We start from the raw sequence: 17445 nt of genomic DNA on the forward strand, positions 1-17445 counted from the left end.
CCTCCCCGAGCTGCACCCGTGTGACTGTCCAGGGCAAGACCACTTCTACTGATTCCCACGGAGTTGAAGGTGAATGGGACCCGCTCTGGGCAAGACTGTCAAGTCAGGGGACCTGTGCCCTCCCCCCAGCTGTCACAAGTAAAAGAGAACCGAGAATTATATTCCTTGACCGATTTTACTTGAGTGAGGATGAACTGTTTTCAGAATGAAGTTTTTCAGAACTTTACCTCTCTGAGCTTTTTACCTCTAACATGGATTGTAAAGCTCATGTTGAAATTACCTGTCTCTCCCCCGGGACTGTAAGTTCATCTGCAGGGAGACCGTCAGTCACCCCACATCACCTGGCATGGTGCCCTGGCCTGTGGTGACCCTGGATGAATATTTGTGGAACACACTATAATCCCTTTAAGGAATTTCAGGAACCAAAGCGAGCAGGTAAACATGTTTTGGGGTTCCGGAAACCTCAAATGAGTTTAAAGGCAAGTTGAGAGGACACACCCTATAGGATGAAGTCGTTAGTTCTGGCACAGGGGTGGAAAGCTAGGGGAGCACTGCAGCCCCTGGGAGGCCGTGGGTGTCTAAAGCTAGGGAGGCGTGGGCATGTGCACCCACAGGCCCCTGGGGGACCCGACGGGCGGGGAGGCACCACCCCCTGGGCGGCCCTCAGTCGGCCTGGATTTTCAGATCGATTCTGCTGTCAAACATTCCGCTCCATAGCTCGGCGAGCACGTGGGACCTGTACTCGTTATGATTCATTGTTGGGAAATGAATGGTTTTATGGGAAAGAAAAAGGAACACGGTAAAGTTCAAAGTCTTTAAAGAGGATGTTCTTCCTGTGATCTTGAATGGGGGGATGAAAACTGAAAATGGCAGAGAAAAGTTTTGACTAGTTACAGATACAAGAGAAATGAGAAAGGAGAGAATCTGCATAAACAGAGCTGGCCAAGTAAAAGTAATGAAAACATTTTTTCTTTTTCTAACTGCTCAAGGACAGCTTCATTACAAGAGAGGGTAAAAACTACAATGAAATAGAAAAAGAAAAAAATCCATAACCCGTAACACTAAAACAACCATTAACATCTTCATATATAATTTAAAAATACTTACAACATACGAACAACTAAAAGTTTATTCTGACTTGATTTTCATGCTTACTCTTCATAGCGTGCTGAGATTAGAGAATTCCAACCAGCTCAGTTTATGGGCCTTTTGTCCGATCAGAACTCTGTCCCCTCGGCCCTGTGAGACCCTGCCTGGCTCTCAGCCTCGGCTGCATCCTCCTCCTTTCCTGGGGTGCTGCCCGCCTGCCGTCGGTGGAGTTCAGGGCCTCGAGCCCAGGCTCGGGCCCGGGCCCCGGTTCCTAAACCTCCGTCCTGTATTTGAGGTCTCACTGACAAACTTACCTGGGACCAAATCCACGTGTGCCTGGATTTCCAAGTATCGCTACACCTTGATCTGTGCCACTGAGCTGCACCTTACAGGCTGGGAAATCTAGCAGACTGAGTTGTCCTCTTTCCGACAAGGCCAGCAAACTGCTGCTGTCCCACTGAGGTCCTCGTTCTAGCATCTGCCGCATCCCAGCCAGCGGAACGAGCTCCCCTCCCCACCCGCCCAGAGTTAACCAGACCCTTCCCAGCGGACAGAAAGAGATACAGTAGTACCACGGGGTAATCTATCACGCTGGGCAAGACTCGGAGAGGGAAGAGTTTAAGTTCATCTGCGGGTGATTTGGGGAACACGGACAAATAAGCTTTTACAGCAGCTCTGCGTTTCGTGCACAAGGTAAGGAAAACCTGCTCGTTGCCAGGATTCCAGTCCTTCCATTAGACTGTAACTATTAACGAAGTCCTGTTGAACATGATACATTTTGATGGACCTTACAATAGTAAGTGGCATGCTTATTATGTGGCAGGCTTTTCAAAGCTTTTAATGTCATATCTTATATTATTTAGAAGCTGGAATAAGCGATCACTTTGAAAGCCATGCCATATAATGATAAAAGCCACCTACCTGGGGGCCCTGCTCCAAACTCTAGCAAGGCAACCTTATTAATAGACCATCACAGAATGAAGCATTCTGGGTGCCAAATACGGTCAAGGCAGCACCAAGAGGCAACCTAAAAAGAAAAGAAGAGTTAGTTTGAAATTCCAAAAGTCAGACCCAGCTCGGTTAATGGCATATGAACCCAATTGGTATTTTTAATTCATTATCACTTATTCACATCTTTATACTTTACTGGAAAATCTATCTCAAATTCTGTTAGGAACAAATGTGAAGCAAATAAAATATGTACAGTACGTTGAAAACTGAAAAGTAAACAAATCAATATCCCTAGTTGTATATACTTCCCCTCGAATCACACTGAAATTATCTGGGTTGTTTGTATTTTTATTCGGTAAAATATTATTCCAGTTTTACTGCTGTTTCTCAAAATCGCTGCTTATTTTCTTCATTTATATTCTAAACACATCCGTGATTTCCTCTGTAACACAGTTTTGAGAAAAACCTCTTCTTGGGTTGTATATTTTGTTCTGAATAACAGGTGAGGGAGAAATCCCGGTGGACGAGTGTTTCCCTCAGGCTGTGTGTTCACAGGGAGGGGTGCAAACCTCGAGCACCCGGAAGGAGAGGCAGGACAAGGACGGGGCGACGGCCCAGCTGCTGAGCTGCTCTTCCCGACGAGGCTACCATTGGTTTTAGAGTGAATTCGCAGGGGGCAAGCAAGTCCCTGTTCAACACAAAGAAAACCCCCAGTGACTTCTGAAGCGCCCAATGTGTGCTCGTCCTGAGCTGCCTTACGTCGTGCAGGTGATGAAGACCTACCCCTACAGGCGCTGGCCAGGACAGAAAGGAGCCCCGGGAGCTCTGTGCAGAAACCACCTGCTTCACCCCCTGGACCCGCGGCCAGCGTGCAGCCACGTGCGACCACCCCTCCAGTAAGACAGACAGCTGACACCGACGTAATAACTGTTACTAGCCTCCATCACACGTGGCACCGATCCGAGTCACCGGGGATGCAAGCGCACGGCCCCCTGTTCTCGAGGTGCGCAAGAGCTGCGGCTCCAGGAAAGACGCCTACGTCGGGGCGAGCAGCGTGCCGGTTAAAGTAAAAGCTGCCCGAAGGCGGTATTAGGGTGACCCCTCGAGAGCAAAAGCGACATCGTATGGTACAAACAAGTGACAGAAGGCCAGAAAAGGAGAAAACTATGGACCTTTGCCCCGAAGGATGTACAACATGGACGGGAAAAGGGGTGTGGAGAGCATGCCAGTTAGCCGGGACTCACAGGTCACCCCCGCGGGTTACAGAGTCCAAGGCGACCCGTGCAGCGTAGCTACCGACGTCCTAAGGGTTCCGATGCGAAAAGGGCAGGGGAGCCCCAGGGCAGGGAGCGTCGTGCTCACGTACTAGCGATGAGAAGCAAGTGAGACAGCGAAGGGGTCCCCGGCACTGAGAACAAACACAGGGGAGGTGGCGGGGCGGGGACTTCAGTGGGGTGCAGGGAGGGGTGCTGGATGAGCCCACGGCGCTGACAAAGGCCATGCGGGGCGGGGGCGGGACAGAGCTGGCTGAGCCGCCCCCTGTCACTCAGGGCCAGTCCCGTTGCCCCCGCCGGCTCACGGCGGAGCCCGACCAGCACGGTCGGACCAAACCAGGCCATTTAGAGGCGGGGTGGCGGGCGGAGCGTCGAGAAGGAAGGAAAAGGCGGCAAAACTCACAAAAAGCCAGGGCTGCCGAGGGTTCCGGAACGGCCCTGCCACCGCTGCACAGAGGTCACCGCTCGGGGTGAGGACGCGGGCCTCCGGCAGGGAGGACGGTGGGGCGCCGGGTCCGGGGGAGGGGGCGCGCCCGGGGGGGGGGGCAGCGGGGGGCCCGCGGGGGCCTTGCAGCGAGCAGGGCGCCGGAGGAGGAGAAAGACGGGAGGCGGGGGAGGAACGGACACGGCCAAGCACGGCCGGGAGAACGGACACGCTCTCCTCGTACATGACGACGGACCTTGTAAGAGAGACGCACACGCATGCAGGCAAGTGCTTTCTGCCCAAAGGGGTAAAAGCGATGCAAGGAGTTTGCTTAACGTGGCCGGTGCCCACGGAGCCGAGCGAGCAGCAGCCAAGGTTAGAGGGACCCTGCGGAGGACGAGACAGGGGTGTCCGGGGGCGTCCCTGAGGCTTTTACAGAAACACACTTGCCATCAAAAATTAAATTTCTTAAGGTGCAAGGACGTGATGCACAGCACAGAGCATAGAACCAATGTTTCGTACTAACTTGAAATAGATTATGATCTATAAAAATATAGAATCGCTGTTACATACCTGAAACCAATATAACATTGTAAATCAACTATACTTCAAAAAATGATTTTAAAATTAATTGTTAAGTTGTCTTAGTTATTGCTGTTGGGAGTATAAAACCATTGAAACTTTTCTGGAATACACTGTGGAAATAGGTAGTCAAAGCTAAGTGTACACGTATACATAATTTCTAAAAGTATAAGGAAAAAAGCCGAGAAACAAAGACTTAAGTACAGGCGTATTTTAAGAATAAAAGTTGATAATGTCTAATAAAAGGGGTAAAGTAGCATATGTCTATACGACAGGATAACTACGCAGCCATTAAAAACATGCATTTAAAAAACATTAAGTCACATGATTAAACACTGATATAATGCTAAAATTTTTAAAAGCAGGACATGGAATATACTCTGATTCCAATTTTGTAAAGTACACACTTAGAACTACTCCTCCCACCCCACCACAATACCTTTAAATGTACCTCGGTAAGTTATTAAAAAATTAGCAAGATGTAGGCTTTATACTCTTCTGTATTCTACAAATGTCTTACTTTTATAATTAGAAAAAATCTTTTTACCACAAAAAAAAAAAAAGGAACTTGGATCCATTCCCTCAGTCCATATACAAATGGATCGTGGACACAAACTTAAAGCCCAAAACTATAAAAATGCTAAGAGGAAACATAGATAAACATCTTGTGACATTCAGTTAGTCAAATATTCCTTGGTTACAATACTAAAAGCACAACCCATGAGATAACAAACTGATAAATTAGATTCCATCAGACTTTAAAACTGCTCTTCAAAAGGCAATGTTAAGAGAATGAAAAGACAAGCTACTAGAAGACTAGAAGAAAAACTTTGCTAAGCCATGTGTAAAGAAGTTGTATTCAGGCTATATAGAGAACTTCCAAAACTCAACAATAACAAAACAACCCAGTTAAAAAATGGGCAAAATATTTGAATCGACATTTCACCAATAAAGATATATGGATGACAAATAAACACATTAAAAGATAAAAGATGCGCACCATCGCTGGTCATTAGGGAAATGCAAATCATACCACAAGGAGATACTGCTTTCTACACACTAGAATGACTACAATTAAAAAAAAAAAAATAGGACTTCCCTGGTGTCGCAGTGGTTGGGAATCCGCCTGCCAATGCAGGGGACACGGGTTCCATCCCTGGTCCGGGAAGATCCCACACACCGCGGAGCAACTAAGCCCGTGCGCCACAACTACTGAGCCCACGTGCCACAACTACTGAAGCCCCAGCGCCTAGAGCCCGTGCTCCACAACAAGAGAAGCCACCGCAATGAGAAGCCCGCGCACCGCAACGAAGATCAGCCCCTGCTCACCGCAACTGGAGAAAGCCCGCGCGCAGCAACGAAGACCCAACACAGCCAAAAAAACAAAAGTGACTGTCTGACTGTATCAAGTGCTGGTGAGTATGTGAGACAAGTCTAACTCATACTGGCAAGAAGGTAAAAATGTACAATCACTTTTTAAAAGCTTGGCAGTTTCCTAAAAAGTTAAGTATGGGACACAGCCATTTCACACCTAAGTATTTACCCAAGAGATGTGAGAACAGATGTCTATACAAAGATTTATACGTGCATATTCATAGCAGCCTTATTTGTCACAGTAAAAAACTAGATACAACCCAAATGTCCCTCAACGTGTGAATGGATAATCAAGCTGTAGCAGGTTCATGCAACAGATTGAAAACCAGCAATGAAAAGGCATATTCTGCTGATACACACAGTAGCATGGAAGAGCCTCAAAATAATCACGCTGAGTGAAAGACATCGGGCAGAAACAGAGAGGACCTACTGCGTGATTCCGTTTATATTTGATTCTAGGAAATACAAGCTCATCTGTAGTGACGGGAAACGGCTGGGGACTGGGTGGGATAGGGAGGCATCACTCACAGAGAGACATGAGCAAACTCTGGGGAACGACGGCCATGTTCACTGGGTTGGTTGTGGTGATGCTATCAGGGACGTATGTCGCAACCTGGCAAACCGTACACTTTAAATATGTGCAGTTTATTAAATATCAATTTAATATATTTAATATCAATATGTGCAGTTTATTAAATATCAATTATACGTCAATGAAGTTATGAAAAAGGCCAAGTTTTCATACGGAGAGAAACTTAAAATTAATGAAGCCAAGAAACAAAATCTTCTTATGAATTTACTGAAGTTCGCAAAAAAAAAAAAAAAAAAAAACAAACCCACTTTTCTGGGAGATGATAAACTCATGAACTAAATCCTGTATGAGGGTTGTGACTCAAAATGGCTAAAATCTTTTCTCGCCATGCGGAGGGTGGGGGGGGTGTGGAGATGAGCGGGCTACTGGCCTAACTGTAAGGGTCACACTGAATCCTTCCTAGAAAGGATAGATGCCGAGGCAGTTTTCAGAGCCGCATTCTCAGCTGCCGTCCTCGGAGGAGGCCAGCGCGGCTCACCTGTCCCTCACACGCCGGCACATCACACAGCACCATCCAAAGGCTCCAGGAATACACTCTAGCCGGGACTGAGACCTACAGACAATAAACACTTCCGGGATGGGTTCCATTTATCAAATACCAAAGGAAGCCCTCACTGGAGAGCTTCACTTCAGCCTGGGTACAGATCTTTTATTTTTTATTTTATTTATTTATTTATTTTACTTTTTGCGGTACGCGGGCCTCTCACTGCCGTGGCCTCTCCCGTGGCGGAGCGCAGGCTCCGGACGCGCAGGCGCAGTGGCCACGGCTCACGGGCCCAGCCGCTCCGCGGCACGTGGGATCCTCCCGGACCGGGGCACGAACCCGCGTCCCCCGCATCGGCAGGCGGACTCTCAACCGCTGCGCCACCAGGGAAGCCCCCAGATCTTTTAAATATGTTAATTAGTGGTGGCCTTAAAAAAGAGAAGTGTCGTGCTGACTGGTAGGCCTGCCTTTGAGTCATTAAAAAAAATAAAGTGACTGCTGAGCCAAGACAACAAAAGAATGAGTAAGAATTAGCCAAGCCTGGGCAGGTATGGCAGGTAGGGAGGTGGACACTGTTGGTGGATCTGGGTAACCTCAGGCAACTGGCTATTTTTGGAGCCAAGAGTGAGAGAGACAGAATGAAGCCGGAGATGGTGGAGGAGTCCTGTACGCCTCACGTTACCGAGGGCTGAACATTGTACATTGTTCTCACGATTTACACATTCTCCTAAATGGCGGCGCCTGAATAATGTGCCCCCCCCACTCCCATCCCCAGCCACGTTTTTAGATTATGCGGCAAACAGCCAACCTCCGTGTGTCGTGTTGCCTTCCGAAACAGAATTAAGTGGTGGTTTTCCTATCAACTTTTTTAGGTTAGCATTTTTTGTTTGTTTAAGAGAAATGTGACCTTGACCCTGCAATCCCACTCCAGGGCATATATCCAGAGAAAAACATGGTCCAGAAGGATACATGCACCCCAATGTTCATTGCAGCACTGTTTACAATAGCCAAGACATGGAAGCAACCTAAGTGTCCATCGACAGAGGAGTGGATAAAGAAGATGTGGTCCATATATATAATGGACTATTACTCAGCCATAAAAAAGAGAACGAAATAATGCCATTTGCAGCAACATGGATGGACCTAGAGATTGTCATACCGAGTGAAGTAAGTCAGACAGAGAAAGAGAAATATCATATGACATCGCTTATATGCGGAATCTAAAAAGAATGAACTTATTTACAAAACCGAAACAGACTCATAGACTTAGAGAATGAACTTACGGTTACCAGGGGAGAAGGTGGGAGGAAGGGATAGTTAGGGAGTTTGGGGTTGGCAGGTACACACTGCTCTATTTAAAATGGATACCCAACGAGGACCTGCTGTAGAGCACAGGGAACTCTGCTCAATGTTACGTGGCAGCCGGCATGGGAGGGGAGTTTGGGGGAGAGTAGACACGTGTATACGTACGGCGGAGTCGCTTTGCTGTGCACCTGAAACTCTCACAACAGGTGATCGGCTCTACTCCCACATAAAATAAAAAGTTAAAAGAAAAGAAATGTGACCTTCCTCAATTATAAACTCACTTTGGCCTTTGCAGTGTTTGCTGATAGGTAATTAACAAGAAGGGATTTAAAAGGCATCAGTGTGAGGCCTTACACGGTTCAGAGCCCAGAGGATGGGGAACCATGGCACAGAGGCAAAGGACTTGCTTTTTGAGAATCAGAACTGGGTTTGAATCCTGCCGGACCCTTACCTAGGTGTAATTTCGGACAATTTAGTGTCTCTGCAGGATGGGAACGAACGCCGCGCGGTCCTGCGAGAATTCACCGAGGGGACGGGACGTACCTGAGGTCTCCAGCAGGGCTCTGAGGGCTCAAAATGCAAAACTCTCCTATTCAGTGGGTGACTCAGGAGTTAGCGCTGCCCCCAAATGACCAGATGTGTACTTGAAAATAAGGGTTCTTTTTTTTTTTTTCTTTTCTGGCACAGGCTCCTACATAGAATCACAGCCAACAGAATCTTTGAAGGACAGACAAGTGCAGGACTCCAAGTGAAGAAGAGTATCCCGTCACATGTGATGTGAGATTCATATGAAAACTGATATTTGGTGAAGCAGTGTACTTTTGATCGTCTCGTCTCTGTGAGAGAGCTGGGGTGTAGCTTAAGGGGCACAGATAATCCCATATCGCTGATAAACAAAACCAAGCTGTAAGGAGCCAGCAGTCACTTTGCGAGTTGTGTTGAATGGTAATTCAGGGAGTACGTGACTGCTGGCCTTCCGAGGACAGATTGACCCCTGCCTGTGGCTGAGCTGTGGTCAAAGATGCTAACCCACCTGTGGAAATGGGACGATTACTAAAAATCAGAGAAAACAGCTACTTTATCCAAGTACGTAGTAAACCAACATTCCACACTGTGAATGCTGCAGCGGGGGAATGTCCCTGTCACATGGCATCTTGAATTCGTCCCCTCCCCTCATCCCGCTGAAACCGAAGCAGGGTTGGCAAGGGTTTGGGAACCGAATGCCGTGCTGCAGAGCCAGGCGGCTGGAGGGATTAGGAAGGGAGGGAAGGCACGGGAGGAGATGGCGGTCCACATGTACTCAACGAGGGCTGACTCCACCAAGGAGGCTGCTCCGGCAGACAGGAACTTCCCCCAGCTTCAAACCTCTGAGGTTTCTACGCGATCGTACGTGCATTCCTCTCACACCGGCTCATCCCGTGCAGAGGAAATGTTTCTAAACACGAGACGTGATTTTAACTCAATAATTTACATTGGGCCCACCTTGTCAAGCTCCCTCCAGCAAAAATGCAGTGTTTGCCAAATTTATCTACAGGTACCTGTCACAACCCTGGACTTGCCGGTTGTATTTTTAAAAACTTTACTGGCATGGATGGAGTGGGAGTTTTGGATTAGCAGATGCAAACTATGATATACAGGATGGATAAACAACAAGGTCTTGCTATATAGCACAGGGAACTCTATTCAATATCCTATAATAAACCGTAATGGAAAAGAATATGAAAAAGAATATATATGTGTATAACTGAATCACTTGACCGTCCTGCAGAAATGTACACAACGCCTTAAATCAACTATACTTCAATAAATTAAAAAAACCAAAAACTTCACTGGCACTGGTCCTGGTCATGATGGAGTGATGACGAGACCTGAGTATGTATTTCTTTGTGTATTAACCTATGCACCATTAACATGCCTTGTGGCCTTGCTGAACCTTAATGTCTTTCACCTATGCACCATTAACATGCCTTGTGGCCTTGCTGAACCTTAATGTCTTTAACTGTAAAGAGAACACAGCCAATTCTTGATTAAGTGGGACAACGGAGAAGTAGGGTCACAAGTGGCCAAAGAAAATCATGAAGAAAACAACAGTAGTCACAACAGTACACTGACTGGTGGTCCTTCTGCTTTTTAAACTTGAAACCTATTTGGATAATATAAAACTAGGGGTCAATCCGTGCCGGAGGCAAGGGGAAAAAGGGGCTTTGGGGGTAACAAAAACAGCAAAGAGACTCCTGGTTCTGCCTCCAGTATCTTCTATGGGATCCCAGCAAAGGCCGCAAGGTCAGCACCCTCAGAGCTGAGATCTTGCCTTTTCTTATCTGCTTCCATATCCCTCCTACCGAGAACAGTGGATGCACAAAGGAGGTGCTCAAATATTTGCTGAACGAATAAAAGGAGGAAGAGAAGAAGGGAAGGAGAGAAGCCTTCCCTCCTGTTGGCCACAAGGAGATGTGAAGGAACACAGTGGTCCACCCTCCTTGACTCCCTTTGTGAATGACGAGGAATAGGCTGAATGCTTTAAATCTGAAAACTCTCTCGGGTCTCCCTGGGCGCCCAGCAGTCAAGAGCACCTGCTGTCTTTCTTGGCTCGGCCCAAGCTCACCGACACCAGGATGCTGCAGTCACTGTGCCACCTGGTGGCCATGCCTAGAAAGCTCGTCTTCCTCCACAGAGGAGGGCAGTCCCCCCAGCTGCACAGAGCGGGGAATGGGATGTCCGAACACACTTCCCGATAAATACGCACTACTGTATATAAACTAGACAACTAATAAGGACCCGCTGTACAGCACAGGGAACTCTACTCAACGCTCTCTAATGACCTACAAGGGAAAAGCATCTAAAAGAGAGTGGCTATGTGTAGATGTAGCACTGAGTCGCTTTGCTGTACAGCAGAAACTGTCACAACATTGTACATCAACTCTACTCCCATAAAAAATATTTTAAAAATGTAAAATAAGTAATGTCTCTAAAACAAAAAAAAAACTGGGGGTGAGAGAGGTGAGGTGTGGGCCTGTCGAGCGTGGCTGGAGAGGTTGGAGCGTGGCCCAGAGGGGAGAGCAGGGGCTACAGGGAGGCGCGGTCACTGCTTTCCTGCCTGGAGCCGACGGTACCTGAGGGAAAGGCAGGGCTGGGAGGACACCAGGAGGTTACGAAGGGCCCCCGCTTTAGGAGGCCGAGTAGGCGAGGGAAAGGCAGGCTTGTGATTACGGGGACAAGGGGACCAGCTGTGAGCCCCTGGGCGAACGACTAACCATTTCCCAGCTTGGGTGTCCTCAGCTGAAAAGTGAGATAACTAAACCCTACACGGTTGTTGCGGGGAATGAGTGATGGCGTGTGTAGAGCACGTACCGCAGTGACCAGCACTCAGCAAGGGCTACACCACCCATGTTAAGAGACAGCCTGTCGGGCGAACACCTTGACCGGCAGCTCGTCTGACAGACAAGGGAGAAACAGCAAAGGCTCCGAAGGGCAGGCGAGGACAGAGGGCAGGCCCAGCAGGGAGGCCGCTTACAACACACAGGGCTTCGAGGAGGGGCTCCTCCTTTTCAGGACGGACGGAAGAGGGTGGGCTGCAGAGGGGACATCCTTGAATAGGAGGAAAAACCAGGAAGAGACTGATTCATGCAGACAGTGGTCAAGGTAAGGACTGCATCCTACTCCCCTTCGCTTGAGCGATATGCAGGCTTGTAGTAATCTTGCGAAGAACCATCTCAGGGGATGGAGGGACGGGGCTGGATCACGGAGGCTGAGGAGTCAGCTGCACCTGAGAAATCCGAGGCTCCCAGCAAGTATTGCTCTTTGGAGAAATGGCATCAGCTGGAGGGCGGCGGGTAGACAAAGAGAGAGCTTTCTGTCACCACGTGTTATTGTTTTTACAACAGCAGAGGCTTGACGCCTTAAGGGCTGACAGGAAGGACCAGGTAGAGAAGGAAAGGCTGGGAGAAAAAGAACAACGGAGGAGAGGGGGTGGCACCCCGACCACAAGGACACACAGGAGGGCGGAGTGTGTGCAGACGCCAGACCAGGACACCCGGGTGTCCTGGCAGAGGACAGAAGCTAGGGCTGCTGCAGGAAGGGGGGACCCCCGGGGCACAGTCTGCAAGGAGGAGCGGGCGCCGGCCCCGTGGGCAAAGGAGGTGAGAACGTGCCCGAGGGCCAGCCAGCAGAGGGCATGGCATTTCAAAACATCCCAGTGGGGGGCTCCCCTGGTGGCGCAGGGGTTGAGAGTCCGCCTGCCGATGCAGGGGACGCGGGTTCGTGCCCCGGTCCGGGAGGATCCCACGTGCCGCGGAGCGGCTGGGCCCGTGAGCCGTGGCCGCTGAGCCTGCGCGTCCGGAGCCTGTGCTCCGCAACGGGAGAGGCCACAGCAGTGAGAGGCCCGCGTACCGCAGAAAAAAAAAAAAAAAAGAATATAAAACATCCCAGTGCAGGTTTTGCTGAAGTTGTTTCTGAAGATTATCCTGGTCCTCAGTTTCCCCTGTGCGCCCTGCCTCCGTGTGGACTTACCAAGTCCTTTGCCACGGAAGAGCCGCAGGCAACGCCCGTCAGTCCCAAACTGACCGGTTCCTTTAGAACAGCGAGGAAAACCCGCCGACAGGAGCCGGGCCACAGGAACCCAGACTGCAGGGCCTGAGCAGCTCCGGCGGTTCGGTGCCGGGGGGCGGGACCCGGGCCGCGCTGCGGCACCAGGTCACAGAGGGGGCGGGCCTGGGACTCCGCTGCCGCCTCAGGGCGACTCTGCACTCACGTGCTGCCGCCGTTGAGTCACCTGGTCGCAGAGGCCAGCGGTTCAAGGGCCAACGACACGTGGTAGAGCGTTCTGCAAACGGGAGGTAGTCTTCGGATGCACTGTCATTTCAGAGCATCTGGATTGGGACGTTTGAATGGTTCGAAGGCTTCAGACTTCTCACTGACGTCCCCCCACGTAGTAAAATAGTGAAAGGTACCAAAAGAGGCGCCGATTTGAATCCTTATTTTTTTAGAAAAGGAATTGTCGGGTAATGTGAATAATTACTCCCTTAATTTACGTGTTTTGCAAATTCCGATTCATTCAGAGTTTGGCAGGTGAGTTTCTCCCCCCTCAGCTTAACATGAACTTGTAGTATTAATACACAGTGATCTTTCATTTAAGCTGCAACATTCATGCCCTAAGACAGAGGGGGAGAAAGAGAAAGGGGGAACACAGGTTCTGAACAGCCAAAGTGACTGTTCCACTTGCACGCATATCACACACTTCATAAGGGAGGTGGGCGCTGGGCCTGCCTCACTCAGGGCCAATCTCTCAGGCAAAACCACAGCAGGTTGGGTTGCTGAGATCTGGGGCCCAGGGAAGATTAGCAGCCTCAGGTGTCAAAGGCAAATTAATGATGGCGGCAAGAGGGGACTGCTGAGTGGGGAAGAGAAATGAAAGATAAATACACACGAGAGAAATGAAAAAGCATGGGCAGTGGTCATGGCCACGCTGGGGAGGGCTAAGGCAATGGGCGTTCCCGTGGCGACGTCCAGAAGTCAAACTGGCCACACGACTGCCGAGTAAAAGACGGCACTTACCATTTTCTCCACTCATTCATACCTAAGACTTTAGCTGAAGAAGATAACCTGAGATGCACATAACGCTTTACGCACAAGACCATCCAGCACTGCATCATGTGAAGACTAGAAATAAACTACCTGGCCGAGCGCAGGGACGACTACGTAAAATACGCTGCTCACGCAAAAGGAGTCCAGCTTCTGAGGACTACGTAGGAGTAACGTAAAAGTACACGGGAGATAACCTTTATACAGTGTTAGGATACAAAACAAGGAAGATCCCAATTCGGTTTACAAAAGTATTACACAGGCTGAAAGAAAAAAAAATACCAGAAGGAAATACCTGTTAGTATTATTGAACATCATTTCTGATGACGTGAATGTCAATATTTCACCAGAAATAAGGGATCACACATCTAGATTTACCACACATATATCAGTGTCATTCTTATTGCTTGTAGCACTTCATTCAATATTTACTTCTTCGGCATTCCAGCGTCCCCACTTTTCTTTCTAGGAGACTTCAACGTGTTTGGAGGTAAAAAGGCAGAACCTGATTCTTACACAAAACGAGGGGCCACAGAAGCACGTCGAGTAACCCAACAGGGATGCAATTAGCATAATCCAGACCTGTGGGAAACTCTACAGGACAAAACCAACACCAGACGGAACTGAAAAACCCACTTCTTCAACAAGGTAATTTTAAGAGGCGGGCGGAAGGGAACAGGTAACCTGTAGGTCAAAATAGACTTGAGAGATATGTCAACTGATTATATAAACAGGCTTATTGGATTTGAATCATGCAAATTGTTAAAAAAAAAACAAAACAAAACACCTAAGAGACAACTGTGGAGATTTGAACACTAACTAGATATTTGACGATATGAAGGCATTATTGTTCTTTTGGCGTGTGACAGTTGTATTGTGATTATATCTTTAAAAAGAGTCTGTACATTTTGGAAATACATACCAAAAATATACAAGTGATGTGAAATAATTTTGTGTTAAATTAGTGGGCAGGAGAAGGGGGTGGGTGGGTAGGAGGACCTAGTCACTGAGCTGATAACTGCTGAAACTGATTATGGGTAGGCGAGGACCCATTCTATTGTTCTCTCCATCTTTGATTTTTCAGTATTTTTGAAATACTCTACAATAAGAACTTTTACCAAAAAATCTCTAAACTTAACCTCCACAGTAAACCTATATGTGGTATACTACAAACTCTGTGGGTGCTTAATAAAACCTGGCCGATGATGACAAGGTCAGAAATGACTTACATGCAGTTTCAGACTCTCACAATTTCAGTGACGGACGGAGTTCATGAGATCGTTTCCGAAATCCTGACACAGGGTCACAGGCCAACCAACCGTTCTCCACACTCTACTGAAGCCAGGCAATTACTGCTCGGAGTGTGAGAGGATGTAAAAGTAACAGGAACAAATACCTTTATTCGTCACGGCCTTTCAACTATGTAAATTATTTTCTAGAAATAAATATTCTGGGAGAGGGTTTTCAGCATTCAGGCTTTCAAGTGATCATTTAGCATACAATGACTGGGTCATTTTTAACTGTAATGAGGATAGAGGACAAATCAGTCTAGCAAGATCTGAGAACTGCGTCGTCGGGCCGGGAGGGGGCTGGACACAGTGGCCCGAAGGCGGCAGGCGCCCCACAGCGGAAGGGCCCCGAGTCACAGCACCAGGGGGGAGCATCTGCCGGGCTTGGCGATGGGGGTGTGTGTGTGGTGCGCGTGCACAGACATGCTCACGCACGTGGAAGCCCGAAGTGGCGAGGTTTGGGAAAGGAGGTGCAGGCACGGAGGTCTGCAGGAGAAAGGACGGCGGGATGGATGGAGGTGGCAGAGTCCAGCTTCCAACCGCTTGGTCTGGAGAATCTCGAACATCTCCACTGGCCGGAGAAAAAGAGCCAGTGGGGTGAACACATTTCCATGCTCAGTGGGACAGGAAAAGAGATGGTGAGCCTTGGGCAGGAGAACACAGCTGCTCAGCAGCCAGGAAAAGAGGGGATGAGGGGGCAGATGGGGTTGGTGGTCAGGGAACAGGCTGCTGACAGGCAAGCCCGACAGACTCGGTCTTCTCGGTGAACCTGGGCAAAGTTACCTAATGTCTATGATAAATTCTAATTAGCTCTCTATTCGACTATTAGCTATTAATAGGCTAGTATTAATTAGAACATAAAATAATAGATATTCCTATTCTATCAAATATTACAGCAGGATAGAAATAAAAGGAAAACGTGAATCATGCAATAAATTAATACTTGTCCATTACTAGACTATTAGACTCTTAGAGGTCCTAGTTCTATCAGAGGAACTATTATCGCTGTCACCATCGTCAGGTAGAATTCCGCAGAACTGAGTCGACAGGGCTGACAGACAATGAGAACCGTTTGAGCACGAATCTGAACCAGGTCCTATGCTGAGTCTCTGCCGTGCATCCCCTCATTCACTACTTGTACTTGGCTACTCCTCTGAGCCTCCTTTTCTCCCTCCTGGAACTCGAGGAGCTCAGTACCCATCTACGGCCTTGTGAGGAGGCTGGAAAGAGCGGCCAGGTGTGAGCGCGCCGGCTGGAAGCGCGGAGGGGGCGCTCGGTAACGCCAGGTGATGCTGCTGTTCCGACTTCCCCACCTGGCTCTCCACGGGGCTCCCACAGAAGCTTCCAGGCTCCCTGGACCCCGCGATGAGATGCGAGCAGCCCAGGGCGGCAGGTGGCGGGCGAGGCCCGCTGGGGAGGTGAGGGGGGCCTGGCTCGCGGTGGGGACAGGGGTCAAGCCGGGAGGGGCGGCCCCGAGGAGCGATGGGCGCGTGGGAAGCCGCGACCTGAGATTCCGCTTTGACTGCATCAGCCCAGGAGCTGGCATCTCCCGCGGCTTCCCCGCGCGCTCGCTGGGCAGGGGTGAGGGGCGATTTCATGACAAATCAGACCTACTTCCACGAATGGGCGACAAGGACCCCCGCCACTGCAAGTGCCAGCCAGCTGCGCGCCAGGGCCGGAAGCCGGTAGCGAGCAGGGGCCCGGGGCCCGGGCTGGAGTCCCTGCCACAGCCATGGCGATGCTACTCCCGGACCCGGGAGGCGGTTGCGATGACACGCACGTTACCCTCGGAGAAGTGCAAGTTGGACGGGAACGTACGGCAGCGTTCAGTCCTTTCCCGAGGTCAAGGGCACTAAAGTCTGGCCTTCGTGTGGACCTGTGACCTGAGGGCGGCCTGGCGTGTGAGCTCCGCACAGAGGTCAAGTGATAACGTCCGCTCAGAGATTCTCTCCGGGGAAACCCAGGGGGCCTCAGAACACGTCACCCCCGACCCGGCGCCCCGGGTGCGAGCACAGCCACGGGAGGCGCGGGTGAGTCGCGCGTCTCCGTGACTCGGGGGGCTGCGTGCGCCCCCTTCGTGTCTGCCCTTTTCCCCTCCTGGCCTACGTGCGCGCACATGCTCTTCCCAGCGGGCGTCCGTGCGCCTCTCCGCACGCCATCTCTGCGTGTGCACGCACGGGTGTGCACGCACGGGTGTGCACGCGCGCCACGTGCCAACTCCCTTTTGACTCTGTCTCGCTTTCCCAACCGGGGGCGTAGACACGTCTCTCCCGCGCCTGGTGTGCGCACGCTCCTCTGTCCCGCTCTGGGTACGTGTGTGTCCCTCTCTCCTCTCTGGGCGTCTGTCTGTCTCCTGCAGGGTGTGTGTACGCGTGTCTCTGCCGGGCTCCCGGTGCCTCTGTGGGTGTCCAGCTCCTCCTGCGTATGAGGGCGAGTCTCCCTTCACATCCTGGTGTGAGCGTAACTCTCCCGCCTTCTGCCTGTGTGCGTGTCTCCCTTTC

General features: G+C 49.9%; 1 protein-coding gene across 3 annotated transcripts in view; it reads right to left on the reverse strand.

Annotated features, from left to right (window-relative positions):
• Positions 1 to 17445, reverse strand: part of PLAG1 (PLAG1 zinc finger) — a 46386-nt gene that overhangs the window by 11940 nt on the left and 17001 nt on the right. Inside the window, exon 2 of one of the 3 annotated variants that reach the window (XM_067017043.1) lies at positions 2011 to 2116. The exons of the other annotated variants lie outside the window; for them this stretch is intronic. The gene's annotated coding sequence lies outside the window, so the exon portion shown is untranslated. The remainder of the gene's footprint in view (positions 1 to 2010; positions 2117 to 17445) is intronic. 3 annotated transcript variants of the gene reach the window in all.

Source organism: Kogia breviceps, chromosome 17 (assembly GCF_026419965.1).
Source record: "Kogia breviceps isolate mKogBre1 chromosome 17, mKogBre1 haplotype 1, whole genome shotgun sequence".
Taxonomy (NCBI): Eukaryota; Metazoa; Chordata; class Mammalia; order Artiodactyla; family Physeteridae; genus Kogia; species Kogia breviceps.